Source organism: Sphaerodactylus townsendi, linkage group LG02 (genome assembly GCF_021028975.2).
Source record: "Sphaerodactylus townsendi isolate TG3544 linkage group LG02, MPM_Stown_v2.3, whole genome shotgun sequence".
In the NCBI taxonomy this organism is placed as follows: Eukaryota; Metazoa; Chordata; class Lepidosauria; order Squamata; family Sphaerodactylidae; genus Sphaerodactylus; species Sphaerodactylus townsendi.
In genome coordinates, this window is record NC_059426.1 from 11824812 (window position 1) to 11841995 (window position 17184).

The 17184-nt window shown below is 48.3% G+C and overlaps 1 protein-coding gene across 10 annotated transcripts in view; it reads left to right on the forward strand.

Moving 5' to 3' along the window:
* The window catches only part of MAP2 (microtubule associated protein 2), a 385117-nt gene that overhangs the window by 277008 nt on the left and 90925 nt on the right, over positions 1-17184 (forward strand). The gene's annotated exons all lie outside the window — the stretch shown is intronic.

Consider the following 17184-nt stretch of genomic DNA (forward strand, 5'->3'; position numbering starts at 1 on the left):
CCCCCCCACCCCCCCCCCCCCCCACCCCCCCCCCCCCCCACCCCCCCCCCCCCCCACCCCCCCCCCCCCCCACCCCCCCCCCCCCCCACCCCCCCCCCCCCCCACCCCCCCCCCCCCCCACCCCCCCCCCCCCCCACCCCCCCCCCCCCCCACCCCCCCCCCCCCCCACCCCCCCCCCCCCCCACCCCCCCCCCCCCCCACCCCCCCCCCCCCCCACCCCCCCCCCCCCCCACCCCCCCCCCCCCCCACCCCCCCCCCCCCCCACCCCCCCCCCCCCCCACCCCCCCCCCCCCCCACCCCCCCCCCCCCCCACCCCCCCCCCCCCCCACCCCCCCCCCCCCCCACCCCCCCCCCCCCCCACCCCCCCCCCCCCCCACCCCCCCCCCCCCCCACCCCCCCCCCCCCCCACCCCCCCCCCAGCATTCTACTCCCCAGAACGTGACCATTCGTGCAAAATATGCTCTCAGGCAAACGGGACGGATGCCCTCAAACCCCACAAAATGGCAAACCACGTAAACAAGTGGCTACTGTGCTCCATCAGCATGCCAGCAGTAGCGGCTTTTCTTTCCACCGTTGCCATGCCAATGCTTGAGCGCACGGTCTGATGTTTCTGTTTAAGCCCCTCTGAGAGAAAGCCGGGGGGGGGGGAGGCTGTTTAGCATTCAAGAGCAGGCCCGTCGCAAACTGCACGGTTTCTCGATGGCTCGTCTGAGGAAGATTCAGCCTGTCAGACAACGGAGACCAGGAAACTCATTTTCCTCCTCAGTCACCGGACGAGGCTATGAGAGGACAGCTCCAGAACTGATGAAGTTTCACCCGTCTTCCTGAAGGCCCAGAGAGGGTCTTCAGCCTGCGCTCCAGTTTGTTCAAATCTCTATTTGAACCTAAGCGCGTCAGCTTCCAGCACGGCTATCACGCTGGGGTGCTAAAAAAAGCGTCAGCGATATATGACACCTGGCACACCCACACACAAACATTAACACCCCAGTAGTTGGGCAGGCAGTAGGAAGGCGGCGAAGCGCTGCAATTCATTGCTCGATCAGATGTATCTTTCATGCGACCTTCCGGGTGCACGCTTAGGTTAGATTACATGCCCCCCTGCCCTGCGCGACCGCTCTGGTGTCACAGGGAAGGGGGGCGTGTCCCCAGGCCCGGCCGACGCGCCGGAAGGTCACAGAGAAGGTACGTCGAGAAGGTACGTTCGCACTGCAGCGGCTGGAAGCTGCCGTTTTCCAAATACCTCGCTCGGGGAGCAAGGTGGGAAAATGGCGGCTTCGCACCGCTGGGATGAGGGCGGCAATCGGGCTGGCGCATGCAGCTGTGCTCCCCCATGCCAACACGCTCCCTTTAGGGTTCGTGTTTTGCCGGCCCCTAGGGCACTCGTAAAAGGCCCGCAGGCGGAAAGGGCCTCCCCAGCCAACCGAAGATATTCTATGCAGATCAGCTTTCACGCTCAGGCCTTCTGGAATCCGAATTCAGCAAGCCTTTTAAAAGAGAGAGAGAAACTGTGCCGTGAAGCATACTAAGCGGCAAGGCCGGCAGCATACCTTGAGGTGGGGCAGCTGTTGGGGCTTTCAAGAAGGGGAAGGATTCATAGTCAGGTGGGGACAGTCCCATACAGGAAATAAAGGTGTGATGGGCAGAAAGGAGCCCATTTGTCTGTCCTGGACCTCTCAAAGCCTAGAACCGACTCTGCTGAGTACGTGAAAGTTCTCACAGATAGGCTACATGTGGCGGCCATTTTGCTGTTATGTCCACCACCTGTGTCAAAATTCCACAGGTATCCTCAAGTTCCTCTTTTTTTCCATAGGTTCCATTGAGAGCAGGACAGGGGCTCAAACTGTTCTCCCGGGAAGGAATTTCACAACTTCTTTTAATAGCCTTGGCTCCTTCCACACCTGCAGAATAATTCACTTTCAATCCACTTTCACAATGGTTTGCAAGTGGATTTTTCTATTTCTCACAGTCAAATCCAGCTGCAAAGGGCATTGAAAGGGGATGGAAAGCGCATTATTCTGCAGGTGCGGAAAGGGCCCTTGTCACTCACAAGCTTCCTCTTGGTGAACAGACCTACTTTCTCTCCAGACCAGGGGTAGGGAACCTGCGGCTCTCCAGATGTTCAGGAACTACAATTCCCATCAGCCTCTGTCAGCATGGCCAATTGGTCATGCTGGTAGGGGCTGATGGGAATTGTAGTTCCTGAACATCTGGAGAGCCGCAGGTTCCCTACCCCTGCTCCAGACCCTGCTGTCTCAGATGGAAGGCCCTGTTGAAGCAGCGGTTACTCGGAGTAGACCACCTGCTGTCTCAGATGGGAGTAAGCCCTGCTGTCTCAGATGGGAGCCAGCACCTCCTCTGTATGGCAAACTTCTCCCCGCCCCCATATGCATGTGCGTGCACGTGCACACACACATATTCGCCTCATCTGTGGTAAGACTGCTGGGAAGTAAACCTGAGCAGGAGTGGAGCATCTATCAGACAGGGCAAGGATGACATTGTAGCTGGGCTGGCCTCCTCTCCTCTTCAATCTCACCTATCATTATGGCAGTCCCTATGGTAGCTCTTGCTGTCTATCACGGAGGCAACATGGAGTACGAAGTGGCTCAGGCTGTTCTCCTGGCTTGTGGAGTGAGCAGTTGTGCAGCCTGCAGGCCTTCTTTTTGACCCTGCTATATTCTGTTCCTCAGAAAGATAATAGTTGTGGTTGTCTATTCCTCCACCACAGAACAAATGCGCTTTTATGCCTGGACCACAAGTGGCGTGAGGGGAGGTTAAGAGCTTCATTGTATCTAATCTGGAGGGAACTGGGTTTGATTCCCACAGCTCTGTCCGCCCTTCGAGCTGTGGAGGCTTATCTGGGGAATTCAGATTAGCCTGTACACTCCCACACACGCCAGCTGGGTGACCTTGGGCTAGTCACAGCTTCTCGGAGCTCTCTCAGCCCCACCTGCCTCACAGGGTGTTTGTTGTGAGGGGGGAAGGGCAAGGAGATTGTAAGCCCCTTTGAGTCTCCTGCAGGAGAGAAAGGGGGGATATAAATCCAAACTCTTCTTCTTCTTCTTTGTTGTAGAATGCTGCGCCTGGGTCCTAGTGCCGACCTAGCCCTGCTCCCACACTTCTGTTTGAAAGTCGTTCAGTGACTATAAATGCCCTTCATCGAAGTCCCATGTTTAGTTGCTCAAAATAATGGTTTTGACAAAGGCAGTGCATACAAATGAAGGATAAATTCTCATCTTCGTTCGGGACTATATTCTAATGTGGAAGCTTACCATTTTTCTCAGCTGCTGCAACTCAGCTGACCATACTACTATCTTTCTGTGGAACAGGGTATAGTCATGATGATGCCCTGACATGGACAGCCCCAGATTAACTGGATCTCATCTGATCTAGAACCAGGGGGCATTCACTGAAAATGCTGGGGGGAAGAATTAGGACTAATAAAAGGAAACACTTCTTCACGCAACGTGTGATTGGTGTTTGGAATATGCTGCCACAGGAGGTGGTGATGGCCACTAACCTGGATAGCTTTAAAAGGGGCTTGGACAGATTTATGGAGGAGAAGTCGATCTATGGCTACCAATCTTGATCCTCCTTGATCTGAGATTGCAAATGCCTTAGCAGACCAGGTGCTCGGGAACAGCAGCAGCAGAAGGCCATTGCTTTCACCTCCTGCATGTGAGCTCCCAAAGGTACCTGGTGGGCCACTGCAAGTAGCAGAGTGCTGGACTAGATGGACTCTGGTCTGATTCAGCAGGCTCTTTCTTATGTTCACATGTTCTTATGATCTCACAAGCTAAGCAATGTTAGTTCTGGTCTGTATTTGGAAAGGTGACCTCCAAGGAATTCCAGGGTCATGGCATGGAGGCAGGCAATGGCAAACATCTTTTCCTTTTTTTTCCTTTTGCCTCCCCTTTCACTTTTCTTTCCTTCTCCTTCTGAATGTATACTGCCCGGAGCCCTTAGGGGATGGGGCAGTATACCAAATCTAATAAATAAATAACTAAATAAGTCAGTCAGTCAGTCAGTCAGTGAGTCAGTGAGTCAGTGAATGAATGAATGAATGAATGAATGAATGAATGAATGAATGAATGAATGAATGAATGAATGAATGAATGAATGATAGATCTGAGGGCAGGAGTGGTATTTTATTAGAAATGTTTTATTCCTCCTGAGGGATTATACGGTGCCTGAGATGATATTGTATTATCGTTCTAACTCTGTCTTTTTGTCAGCCACCCTGAGCCCACTGGGAAAGGGCAGCCTAAAAATCCCATAAATCAAACTGATCAAATCAAACTACTTCTGAACATCTCTTGCCTTGAAAACCCCACCAGGGACTCTGTAAGTCAGATGTGACCTGAGAGTCAAAAAAAAGAAGAAGTAATTATGATAGCCCAGGAGTCCCCAACATTTTTGAGCTTGTGTGTACCTTTGGGATTTTGCCACCAGGTGGTGTGCGCAACCACAAAATGGCCACCACCAAACGTTAGGGAGTGAAGCTACGCATAATTCTCATTGTCATTCTTCAACGTCTCAGGGTGACACTCTTTTTCACGGGATGCCTTTCAATCTGCACAGCCAAGCAAAAGCTATCTCGGGCACCTGACCCTGCTTACTTTCTAAACAAACTGGCGGTCACCAGGAAATGTGTTGACAGGTACCATGGTGCCCGTGGGCAACCATGTTGGGAACCCCTGCAATTGTGATAGCCATTAGAAATCTTCAGAGCGGAGCCTGGTGCAGGGAACCTGCTTCGTGCACTTGCATACAAAAGAGAGTGTTTAAAATGTTGCTGTCCAACTTTTTGTCCTCTGCATGAACTCAGATTTGGCACTGGCCTGCCGGATCTCATTTATTTTAATGGAGAATAATCATTTTCTGAGCGCAGGGTTATAAAATAAAGCGCTTCCCTCCGCAATGTCTTTGCCTGGGTGAACAACCCATGTTGTTTCGGCATGAGAAAATATGGACTATCAGGATGTGGGGGTGTTCTATGGAGATTTGGGACACAATACTCCCATTGATCTGTTGTGTATGTAGATAGGTCCCCTCTTCCTTTCAGTGTGTGGCTATCAATCTTGATCCTCTTTGATCTGAGATTGCAAATGCCTTAACAGACCAGGTGATCGGGAGCAACAGCCGCAGAAGGCCATTGCTTTCACATCCTGCATGTGAGCTCCCAAAGGCACCTGGTGGGCCACTGCGAGTAGCAGAGAGCTGGACTAGATGGACTCTGGTCTGATCCAGCTGGCTTGTTCTTATGTTCTTAAGTAGAAGAAGAAGAAGAAGAAGAGTTTGGATTTATATCCCCTTTTCTCTCCTGCAGGAGACTCAAAGGGGCTTACAATCTCCTTGCCCTTCCTCCCTCACAACAAACACCCTGTGAGGTAGGTGGGGCTGAGAGAGCTCTGAGAAGCTGTGACTAGCCCAAGGTCACCCATCTGGTGTGTGTGGGAGTGTACAGGCTAATCTGAATTCCCCAGTTAAGCCTCCACAGCTCAGGCGGCAGAGCTGGGAATCAAACCCGGTTCCTCCAGATTAGATACACGAGCTCTTAACCTCCTACGCCACTGCTTTTACAAGTATATAAAGAGTTCTGCTTTATTTTCCTTTGGATTACTCAGCCTTTTGAAAAGCCTGTTTCGATGATTTATTGAGGTGGTCCAGAAATACAAAGAAACTTGGCAAAACTTAGTCATACATACGGCCTGCAGAACTTGTGGATCAGTGCGACCTTACTTCTTTTTTCCTAACACAAAATTATGTTTGGTCAGAAAGTTAATTTGTTTTCTTCGGTGGAAAATCAATAAAAGGGGTTGTGATAAATCATCTGTTTACCAGAAAAAACAAGGAGAATAGTTTCCATTTAGAATAGAACCAACGCCAATTCTTTAGCCAAACGTGGTTCTTGGTATTTTTATGGAAAGCACAAAGAAAGAAATGAAAAGCTGTCCTGCTTCCTGATATGAGCTGAATTGAGGATATCAGTATCGGACCAAGGATACCCACAAAATGTTCTCTTGCTGAATTTGTCCCTGCATTTTGGAGATTTTGATTAAAAGCACATTTAACACAAGGCAGTGACATTGTAAAAATAGGAAGTTTTTTTTCTACATCTCAACATTTTCAGTGTATGAATGATGAACTCAAATGAATGAACTCAAAGATAAGGGAAGAAAATCATGTGAAGTGAAGTTCTGCAAATGGGCAGAAAAGAAATAATTCTATGGAGTGTTGTGGGGTTTCCAGGCCGTATGGCCATGTTCCAGTAGCATTTTCTCCTGATCTCTTCAGAGGACCAGTCACAGATGCAGGTGAAGCGTCAGGAGAAAATGCTACTGGAACACTGCCATACAGCCCGGAAACCCCACAATGCTCCAGTGATTCCGGCCGTGAAAGCCTTATTTTAGTGTTATTGTTGTACTAGCAATAAGGGATGTAATACTAACAAATACAAAATGCTCTAGAACAGGGGTCTGCAACCTGTGGCTCTCCAGATGTTCATGGACTACAATTCCCATCAGCCAATTGGCCATGCTGGCAGGGGGTGATGGGAATTGTAGTTCATGAACATCTGGAGAGCCACAGGTTGCAGACTCCTACTCTAGAAAAATGTTGGTGGGATAATGGCACCCTATGAGGGGCCACCCCCTCCTGCCTTTCACCTTCCTCCCCAACTTGGCCCCATGTCACCAGCTCACTCATTCTTCTCCTTTTTCCAGGATGCCTGCAACAGCATACAAGGGTCCTATGTCACCAGCTCCTTCCTCCTTCTCCTCCTGTTCCCAGATGCCTGGGTTTCTTCCCAGATGCTTGTATTGCCAGTTAATGGCACAGTTGTGGCTGCCAGCAGTCATGAACCTCCCACTGGGAGTGGGCGACAACTGTGCCTGCTTTTCCTCATGCAACTGCAGATCGTACAGTGATTGTAATTATTCAGCAGTGGGGAGGAAGGGCAAGCACTTGAAAAAGTAACTGTCACATTCCACTCTTTTGTTTGTCGTTCCCCCCCCCCATTCTGTTTAAGCTCCACCCTCAAGCTGTGCATGCATGGGGACTGGCTAAGTGAGTCTTGTATGCCAATTGGCTGGAAGTGAGTCGCCGCCACCGCGAGCAGCCTTTTATATAATAGGATTCTGAAGTAGAGTGTTGATGCAGGAAATGAAAACTAAAGAAATAAGTCTGGAAACATACTTTCTCTTGTAAAATACTTTTATAGTGATGATCATTGCATCCAATGAGGGCACATTTTTCAGTTGGATCTTTGCCATTCTTATTGGACTGCTCCATAGATCAGAACTGGATTTATGGAAGATGTAATGTGCAATCAAAGGAGGTGGGCTGAAGTCCCGTTGGAAGCAGCAGAAGGGTCATGGTATACCTGCACCACCAGTGCTGTGCAAAGTGGCAAAGATCTGGTGCAGAGAGACTTTGGTGTGCAGAAACCAGGAAATGGTCTCCCCATGTTGTCATTTCTGTTGGCATTCCAAGGGGTGTTTCCAGGGTGGAGCCAACTATAATAGAACTTTCCACCTGCAAACACCCCTTATGCTGGCAGCTGACTTAACTGTGGCATAAGTTGGTCTTCACTATAGGATTTTCCAAGCAGCCAAAGTTTTTCTTGTCTTTTCCTATCCAACGGCCACTGTACCCCTCCCCTTGAATTGAACTGTCCATGAGCAATCCCAGAAGACTTTGCACTTCAGGGCATTTTGATTGGGGTAGGGGGTTCTTGCTCCTAGGGCAGTGGCACTCCAGATGTTATGGACTACAATCTCATTCATCCCCTGCCAGTTGGCCATGCTGGCAGGGGCTGATGGGAATTGTAGTCCATAACATCTGGAGTGCCAAAGGTTCGCCAAAGACCTAGGAGCACATATCTGTGATCCTGAGGAATATGGAAAATATACCTGTGTGCTGTAAAAAAAGAAATTAAAAAGGTAATAGAAAGCACACCTTTCAAAACTGCTCCCTTTTGTACTGAAAAACACGAAGGGTTTTTAAAACTTTAAAAATCTTTGTAGCCAACAAAAAGGAAAGGTTTGAACATTTTTGTTTGCTGCTGTTTTGCTCGCTGAGTTGCAAAAAAAAATGTGAGCATGATCTGTTGTCGCACAAGAACATCTTCAAAATCTGTGTGCCAAAAATCTTATATTTCTAGTTTTCAAAGAGCGTGGCACACAAAGGGCCAGTTTTGAAGTGACTTCTTTTATATGGTTTTTGTGGCGTAATGGGTCTGCTCTTACCTGCAAGTCCTGTTCCACCTCTTACCCTCTCCCAGGAGTTCCCAACTCCTCCGGAGGGACTTCTCTCTGTCTCTCTCTGTCTTTCTGGTTACTGCTGCCACCACCTGGCCATTGTTGGAATTTCCTGCTGGGGAGGGTCAGGACCCCCAAGTTTCCCTTCTTACTCTGAGTCTTGCCTCCGTGCCTCCCACGCCTGGGAGATTTATTGTCTGGTGTTCCTCCACAGCCACTTGCTAACTGCCAGCCTTCCCCCCTTCTGGTGCCCCCTTGTGAAAATAGTATGTCCAAGACAGTGGAGGACTATGGGATTCAGAGCACTGCTACCAGCAACAAAAGTTAAGAAATATGTATTTAAAAAACAAAATGTTTACAAGGATATTTTAGCACAGCACCAGACTGAGCAGGGGGTCCCAAAGAAATGATAGGATCACATCCTCTGAAAATGATCAGATCAGAAATGATCAGATCCTCTGAAGATGCCAGCCACAGATGCAGTCGAAACGTCAGGAGAGAATGCTGCTAGAACACAGCCATACAGCCCGGAAACCACACAGCACCCCAGATAGGATCACAGTTCCTCTGTAACCAGTGGTGGGATTCAAATAATTTAACAACCGGTTCTGGTGGTGAGATTCAAATAATTTAACAACTGGTTGTTTACAAGCACCATTTTAAGAACCAGTTCTGCCGAAGTGGTGCGAACCGGCTGAATCCCACCACTGTCTGTACTTCTTTCTCTACATGCCACATCAGATGATGGAATATAGGACAGACTCCCAAGCTTAGGATGCTATAGATCTCTACAGTGTTCCCATGAGACAGCACATGGTCAAAATGGCTGCCTCCGCCAGATCTTAAATTAGAGGTCTGTCCCCTCTGAGAGTACCAGTCAAAAATAAACTTTCCTCCTTGATCTCAGGAGTTTCATTCAATCCCTTTCTATACCCACTGAGCAGGTGAGCCTGGGTCAAAGAACCGTTTCCAGGGCCCTCCAGGAGTTTCTTCCTGAATCCTAGCCTTTTGAAACCTCCAAATCTCTAATCCCATGGTGGCGAACCTTTGGCACTCCAGATGTTATGGACTACAGTTCCCATCAGCCCCTGTCAATTGGCCATGCTGGCAGGGGCTGATGGGAATTGTAGTCCATAACATCTGGAGTGCCAAAGGTTCGCCACCATTGCTCTAATCCATGCTCGGAAAGTGTATGGGGAGGGGAGGGGAGCCTGACTCATCCCATTGTCTCTTGCTACCTCTATTAGCATTTCTAAAAATGGTAGCTGAGGTGAGGTGGGCAAGCAATTGAAATGATTTCCCCCTCCCTCCTGTCCAAAGGAAAAAAACCAGTTAATATTTTCCCATCACATCTCAGTGGGGAAAAATTTCTTCACAGTTGTGATTGGTAATTTTGTGTTGCGACACATGGAGTTTATGTGTCCCAGAATCTTTCTTCCCGGGGTGTGTGGAAGTACATACCCAGGGGTCCTTTGAAACATTTCCCTTTTGTGTATTGTGTCCGCTTATCTATTTATTTACAGAACTGAAACTCTGCCACCAAGGCATCAAACAATTAAAAATGTCCATAATAAAAAACACATCTTCAAAGCCATTAAAACCAATCAAAAACATATTGTTTAAACAATTAAGTGAAAATACACATCTAAGACAATAGACTATTCCAACAAAAAATAACAAAAAACTCAGAAGGAAGGCAAGATCATTAGAGGTATTCCAGAAAAAAAGACTTAATGTGATTGGTGGAAAGTGGCAACAGGTGAGTCTCTCAAGAGAGAGAGAGTTCTAGAGATTTGGTGCCATGACCAAGAAGACTGCGACCTAGGTTATCACTCACCTAATCTCAGGAGGTGGGGGCACCCAAAGCAGGGCCTCCACAGATCTTTTGGATAGGTTCATAAGGGAGTAGCCAGTCTAGGAGAACTAGTAGAAACACACACACACTCTCTAAAGCTTGGGTTCTGTTTCCTGAGGTTCCACTAAATTTGATGCAAAATTGTTGGGAAGAGACTTGAAAATTAGAGGTGGAACAGATCCTAACAAGGAAAAAGATGGAGAAATAGGCTCTCATCTCTATTTTTTTTGTGTTTTGTATTTCTTTAAAAGTATATGTTGCATTCAGACAGACAGGCAAAATACACATAAACAAAACCGATGAAAAAAATGGTATTGTAAGCCAAGTGTGAAAGCACACACACAATGTCCACTGTCAACATTCTGAATTTCTTTTTTTTCCTGTTGGAGGATAATTAGATCAGAGCCAGCATGGTGTAGTGGTTGAGAGCAGTGGACTCCAATCGAGAGAACTGGGTTTGATTCCCTACTCCTCCACATGAGCAGAGGACTCTCATCTAGTGAACCAAGTGTGTTTACCCACTTTTCCACATGCAGTGTACTGGGTGGTCTTGGGCCAGTTACAGTTCTCTCAGTTCTCTCAGAACTCTCTCAACCCCACCTACTTCATAAGGTATTTGTTGTAAGGAGGAGAATGTAAGGTAATTGTAAGCCACTTTGAACCTCCCTAAAGGTAGAGAGAAAAGCAAGGTATAAAAACCAACTCTTCTTCTTCAAAGCTTCAGACCACAAGGAAAGGGCAGGGGAAGAGCCGGCGTGCTGTAGTGGTTCCGAGTGGTGGACTCTAACCTGGAGAACTGGGTTTGATTCGCCAGTCCTCCACATGAATGGTAGACTCTTATCTGATGAACTGGGTTTGTTTCCCCCCACTTCTTCACAAGGACCTACTGGGTGACTTTGGGCTAGTCACAGTTCTCTTCGAACTTCCTCAGTCCCACTTACTTCACAAGGAACCTGTTGTGGGGAGAGGAAAGGAAGGCAGTTTTAAGCTGCTCTGAGACTCCTTACAGGAGAGAAAAGCAGGGTATAAAAACCAACTCTTCATTCATAATTGGTTTGGGTGCTGTCCAGGGTGCTGAAGAGCAGATCATAATCAAAAATACCAGTTTGATCTGCCTGGTAAGGAACCATACTGTATTAGTCGCATAGAGGAGGAGGAGGAGGAGGAGGAGGAGGAGGAGGAGCTTGGATTTATATCCCCCCTTTCTCTCCTGCAGGAGACTCAAAGGGGCTGACAATCTCCTTGCCCTTCCCCCCTCACAACAAACACCCTGTGAGGTAGGTGGGGCCGAGAGAGCTCCGAGAAGCTGTGACTAGCCCAAGGTCACCCAGCTGGCGTGTGTGGGAGTGTACAGGCTAATCTGAATTCCCCAGATAAGCCTCCACAGCTCAGGCAGCAGAGCTGGGAATCAAACCCGGTTCCTCCAGATGTAACTGAAACTTGATTAATCAGGCATATCTTAATTAATTGAAATATCCCAATATCACTCAAGTTGTCTTTTTGAGACAGTGAAGGAAGAAATAATGTAATTTACATTGAATGAGCAAGAATCATCCTTGTGAGAAAGAAATACCATATTTTTTATTTCTTTTTTTTCACTTCCTATTATTACATAAGATAGCCTCCAAAATTGATAAGTTGGCCATAACATTTAGTTGCGTTCAGTCCAAATGGCCCAGAGTGGTTAAAGCTAACACTAAGGCTGAAGTTCAGTCATGGGCACATTTACTTGGCGTAAATTCCATTAATACAACTTCTGAGTAAACGTGTACAGGATCAGGTGCCAAGCTTTCATTCTACTGACTAACCCAATTAAAGCTGCCAGGCCTGAGAAATCCTTATAATAAGCAATGCAGCAATGTACTGATAATTAGGTGGTAATGTCGTCCTAATGTAGCATGCAATGAGAAATCGGAAGAAACAGTTCTGCATCGATGAAATAGATTTAGCTGTAATTGCATGGAAGCTGTTTGCTTCTCGGTCCTGTTTCTTTTCCATAAATACTTCTCTTGCTTTTTCAAAACAAGTTGCTGTTATTTTGATGTGTCAGAGGGAAAAATGGTTTTCAAAAGCCAAATACCTAATGGCACCAAATGGAAAGAGGGCAGGGTGGTTTTGTTTTGTTGTTGTTGTTGGTTTGTTTTTGTTTTGTCATTGTTCTTTTGCATTCTCTGAGCCCTGCAGGGATGGGGCAGGATATAAATCAAAATAAAATAAAATAAATGTATGGAAAGGAGATCTACAAGAGACATAAGGCTCCGAAGCTAGGCTTGAGGGTTTTTTTTAGAACTTTGGAGACTTTCATGTTTGTGTCTTTAAGTATAATGAGTGGGCAGTGAAATGGTAGGTGAAATTTATTGGGGAGAGGTGCAATGTGCACTCTCGGGCAGCGTATTCCACTGCTGAAACAGCCCTTACCTTATCAGAAAAGAGATTCCTGCACTTTGAATCCATTACTCCCCGTCCTGGTCTCTAGAGCAGCAGAAAACAAGCTTTCTCCCTCTTCAACATGACATCCCTCCCAATATTTAAACATGGCTAACATGTCACCCCCTTAACCTTCTCTTCTCCAGACTAAACATCCCCAGCTCCCTAAGTCTCCCTTCATAGGGCATGGATTCGAGGCCTTGTAAGAACAGGAGTGCATAATATTGTGCATGATGTAGAGAAAGTGGATGGAGAGAAAGATTTCTCCTCCTTCCATGACACTAGAGTTTGGAGTCTAGACTAGCAATAGATTCCCAAAGATTTACTGCTTTACCCAGTGGATAGCTCACCTGTTGCTCTCTCTTCAGTGAGATGGGGTAATGGCTTCTAATGATCTATCGAAAAAGGGACAAGGCCAATTGAAGGAAGATTGGTCATTTGCTGGATATTAGCCACAAAAGCTGAATTGGACTCTCCAGGGCTGATCTCCTCAGCCGGCCCAGGCTTTGGCACCCTGCCCCTACTCACTGCCAGAAATCTGATGTCCCTTCCATGGGAGTCTGCAGCTCCACCCAGCTGTCAGAAAAGCCTGAAGTGCCCACCGGCTTCTGCAGTCCAGCCTGGCACTCAGGAGAGCTCAGAGAAGCCAGCCTATTGACAGGCAGCAGCAAGCAATCTGTGGCTAGCTGCAGCTCATGAGACCACCAGCTGGAGCAACTCCCTCCAATGGTTCTTGCCCAGTGGTGGGATCCAAAATTTTTAGTAACAGGTTCCCTCGCCAGCCCCCCCACAGCAAAGGGGGCAGAGGCGTACCTAGGCAAACCTGAGCCCTGGGCAAAACCTGAATTGGATGCCCCCCATGGGCAGCCACCCCACCACGACCCCCCCAAATTTTTTTGCAGCAGGTCATTTCTAAATCATCATCACGTTATAGAAAATGCCCCAACTCACAAATCTGAACACAGCAATGGTGAAACACACAGGTTCTTTGATAGAGACTGGTGAGATAAAAGGTATGAAAGGCTGAGAATCAATGAATTGCAATACCTGAAAGGGATTAACCCAGTTCAGGGAGTTACGTTATTAGTTACAATTGCTATATGGAACCTTCACGTTCAAAGGCAGTATGCCTCTCGGGGAGGCGAGGGTGGAGAGATGGAAAAGCGGACCCAATTAGTAACCCCCTTTCGGCACACACAAATAACTAGTAACCCACTCTCGGGAACTGGTGAGAACCTGCTGGATCCCACCTCTGTTCCTGCCCCCACAAGGACACTAATAAGGACACAAGGACACTAATAATGCACCTGAAGCTAGCAGTAAACGCCCCGCCTCCAGCCACTTATGACCTTAGGTCAGTGATGGTGAACCTTTTCGAGACCGAGTGCCCAAATTGCAACTCAAAACCCACTTATTTATCGCAAAGTGCCAACACGGAGTTTAACTTGAACACTGATGTTTTCGTTTAGAAAAAACGGTTGGCTCAGAGGCGTGCGTTACTCAGGAGTAAGTTTGGTGGTAGTGGGTGGCTTTGCTTTGAAGCAACCATGCAACTCTTCCAATGGGAGAATCATGACCCTAGGAGGGTTGACTCAGAAGCAAGCCCCATTACCAGCAACCGAGCTTACTCCCAGGTACAGGATCGCGCTTTAGTTCTTCGCATGAAAATCAGTGGGGTTTAACAGGGTTACCTACACTGCTTGCCCAAAAAGTAGGTCTTAGGTTTATGCTAATAATCAAGCCCAGTGTTTCCAGGCCAGCCTAGATATGGGGGGGGCGCACTCTGCGCGTGCCCACAGAGAGGGCTCTGAGTGCCGCCTCTGGCACCCGTGCCATAGGTTCGCCACCACTGCCTTAGGTGGGCCGTTTAGAGGTCTGGCCAGGCTCAAGGATCAGCCCTTGGATCAATGGGGGCTTTGAGGATGGCTGTCTCGCAGCAGGGCTGGGCAGCCACACAGCAGGTCAGGGAAGGAGGAGGAGGAGAAGGAGTTTGGATTTATATCTCACCTTTCTCTTCTGAAAGAAAACTCAAGGTGGCTTATAAGCTCCTTTCCCTTCCTCTCCCCACAACACACACTTTGTGAGGAAGAACTGTGACTAGCCCCAGGTCACCCAGCAGGAATGTAGGAGTGCAGAAACACATCTGGTTCACCAGATATGCCTCTGCCACTCAGGTGGAATCAAACCCGGGGCCCTTTCGCACATGCAGAATAATGCACTTTCAATCCACTTTCAATGCACTTTGAACTGGATTTTACTGTGTGGTTGTCAGATCCCCCAAAACTGAAACAAACTCCATGTATAGAACAGAGGTGTTTATTCATGATCCAGAGGACAGCCTGGAAAAGCCAAGAATGGTTTTTCCCGCGCAGTAGACAGTAATATGTTTCCACCGTCCCCGTCCCCTCCCTCCATGAGAACAGCACTGGGAAAATATGTAGACAGTGAAATAGCACAAACTGAAAATGCTGTACCTGGCCTTGGCCAGCACCTGGCCTGACAGAGCAGAGAGAAATAGATCCCATCCCCCACCCACTGAAGGCAAGAAGCAGCCCCATAAGCAATTCAACTACTAGGCATCCTGACAGTGGCGTAGCAAAATCCCCTTGCAAACTGTTGTGAAAGTGGATTGAATATGCATTATTCTGCATGTGCGGAAGGAACCCCGGTTCTCCAGATTAGAATCCACCTGCTCTTAACTGCTACGCCATCCTGGCTCCAGGGATGGTTGAGTGATTGGGGAGGAGATAAAGGAAGGCAGAAGGGAGTGTTAGGGGGTGGAGCAGAGAGAGAGAGAGCTAGGACAGAGAGAGTGAGAAAGACAAGATTAAGAGGATAAAATATATTAAAATTATAAACATAGATCTAAACAAATCTGCTGGCAGGAGAAAATTGGAACCACAGAAGGGAATGGAACAAGCGTGTAAATATTAAAAGGAAACAAGTCATAAGAGAACAATAAAATTGGCAGATAAAAGACTATACCTATTAGATCACTGTATACTCCAGTAAGATAATGTTAGTATTCATTAAGCCTCCTTATAGCACAGACCATCCTGTGATGTCCTTTAAGCGCCGCTGTCCAAAAAGCTGGCAATGCTGTGTGTTTATATCAGGATTACTATCTGCAAACAGAAGGGAAATATAAAATTGACTTGTCTGACCGGGAAATCTAGGCAGAAGCGGTGAAATAAAGCGAGTGCGTAGATTTTTATAGCACTGACATTGGAGAGCCCTAAACTTTACCCTCGCTGGGTCTTTGTAAATGATTGTGTGGCGCAATTCATGGTTATGCACAAGAGGAGCCGGCCTGCCTTGACACAAAATTGAGCGAGTGGGGTGGGAATTAATTCTCTGAGCAGATTAGCTGTGCGGCCGGTGCTGCATTGCCAGACCGGTGGGCTTTGCGGCGTCTGTCTGCCACCGACAGCCTTCGGGCGAAAAGGGCACCGTGCCACTCCGTCGTCATGTCATTGTCTTCCTAATGGGATGTGTCAGAACGGTGCTGCACTGATGGGAAACGATTGCCAGTTTCTCAGCCAAAGGAATAGCAGCATCCGGTCGCCGGGCCTGGCTCTCCACGCTTCTCCGGAGGAATCATTTGTTTTCAGTAGGATCCAGTGCAGCTAAAGGATTCTGTAGCTTCAAAAATACTCTTTCGTTTTGGGGGAGATGGCCTTTTTTTGGATTCTGGCTCCTAGAAAAAAAATTCATTTAACTGCATTGTAATTAATGTCACTTACAGGGTGTTTCTGCAAGAGCCATGACCTTCTAAATCTGTCGAGGTCATTTGCAGCCCAGTCCAGATGAGTGGTGGGCAGAAGTGGGATCCAGCAGGTTCTCACAGGTTTCTGAGAGTAGGTTACTAATTATTGGTGTGTGCCGAGAGAGGGTTACTAATTGGTGATTTTGCCACGTGATTTTTGCCTTAGTTACACCCCTCCTCCGCTCCTCAGCAGTAGCGTACAGAACTTGAAGCTGTCTAGCAGGAGGTGCACCGGCGTGCGTGGCAGCCTGCGCCTGAGTGCATTCGTTTCCCGCCCAAGGACCGGCGCAGCGGCTGCGTCCTTGCCACAGCCCTGCCCAGGAATGCCCCGCCCAGGAATGCCTGGCCACGCCCCTGTCATGCCCCGCCCAGCCCCATTGACACTACGCCACAGTTTGAATCCCACCACCATGGGAACCTGTTACTAAAATTTTTGGATCCCACCACTAGTGGTGGGAGTGGAATGTCCATAGGAGGCAGTACGGGCTTGTGCTGATGCATGTGCCCTCCTGGCCAGTGTAAGAGGCACTTACGTTGGCCCGGAGGACAAACAGAGAAGCTGGCGGGCACTGTGGAACTCTGTGCCACTTGACTCGCCTCCAGTCATTGCTTTCAGAGTTGGGTCAGTCGAATTTGTAGGCCAGTGCAACTGGGGTTATCCTGGGGGCATTCCAGGAGGTGGAGCCAAAATTAGTCATCTCCCACTGAGCTTTTGGCCCAGGAATGCCAGAGGTGGGGAGGATGGACATACGCCACCCTTTTGGGTGGTCTAACTCCATTTTCCCCTATGGAGAGATGTGGGAGGTCAGGGAGAGTTTTTGTTTCTTCTGCTTCCCTGAGCGGCCTGAAAGCCCTCCGGAGGTGTGAGGGGGGCAGTG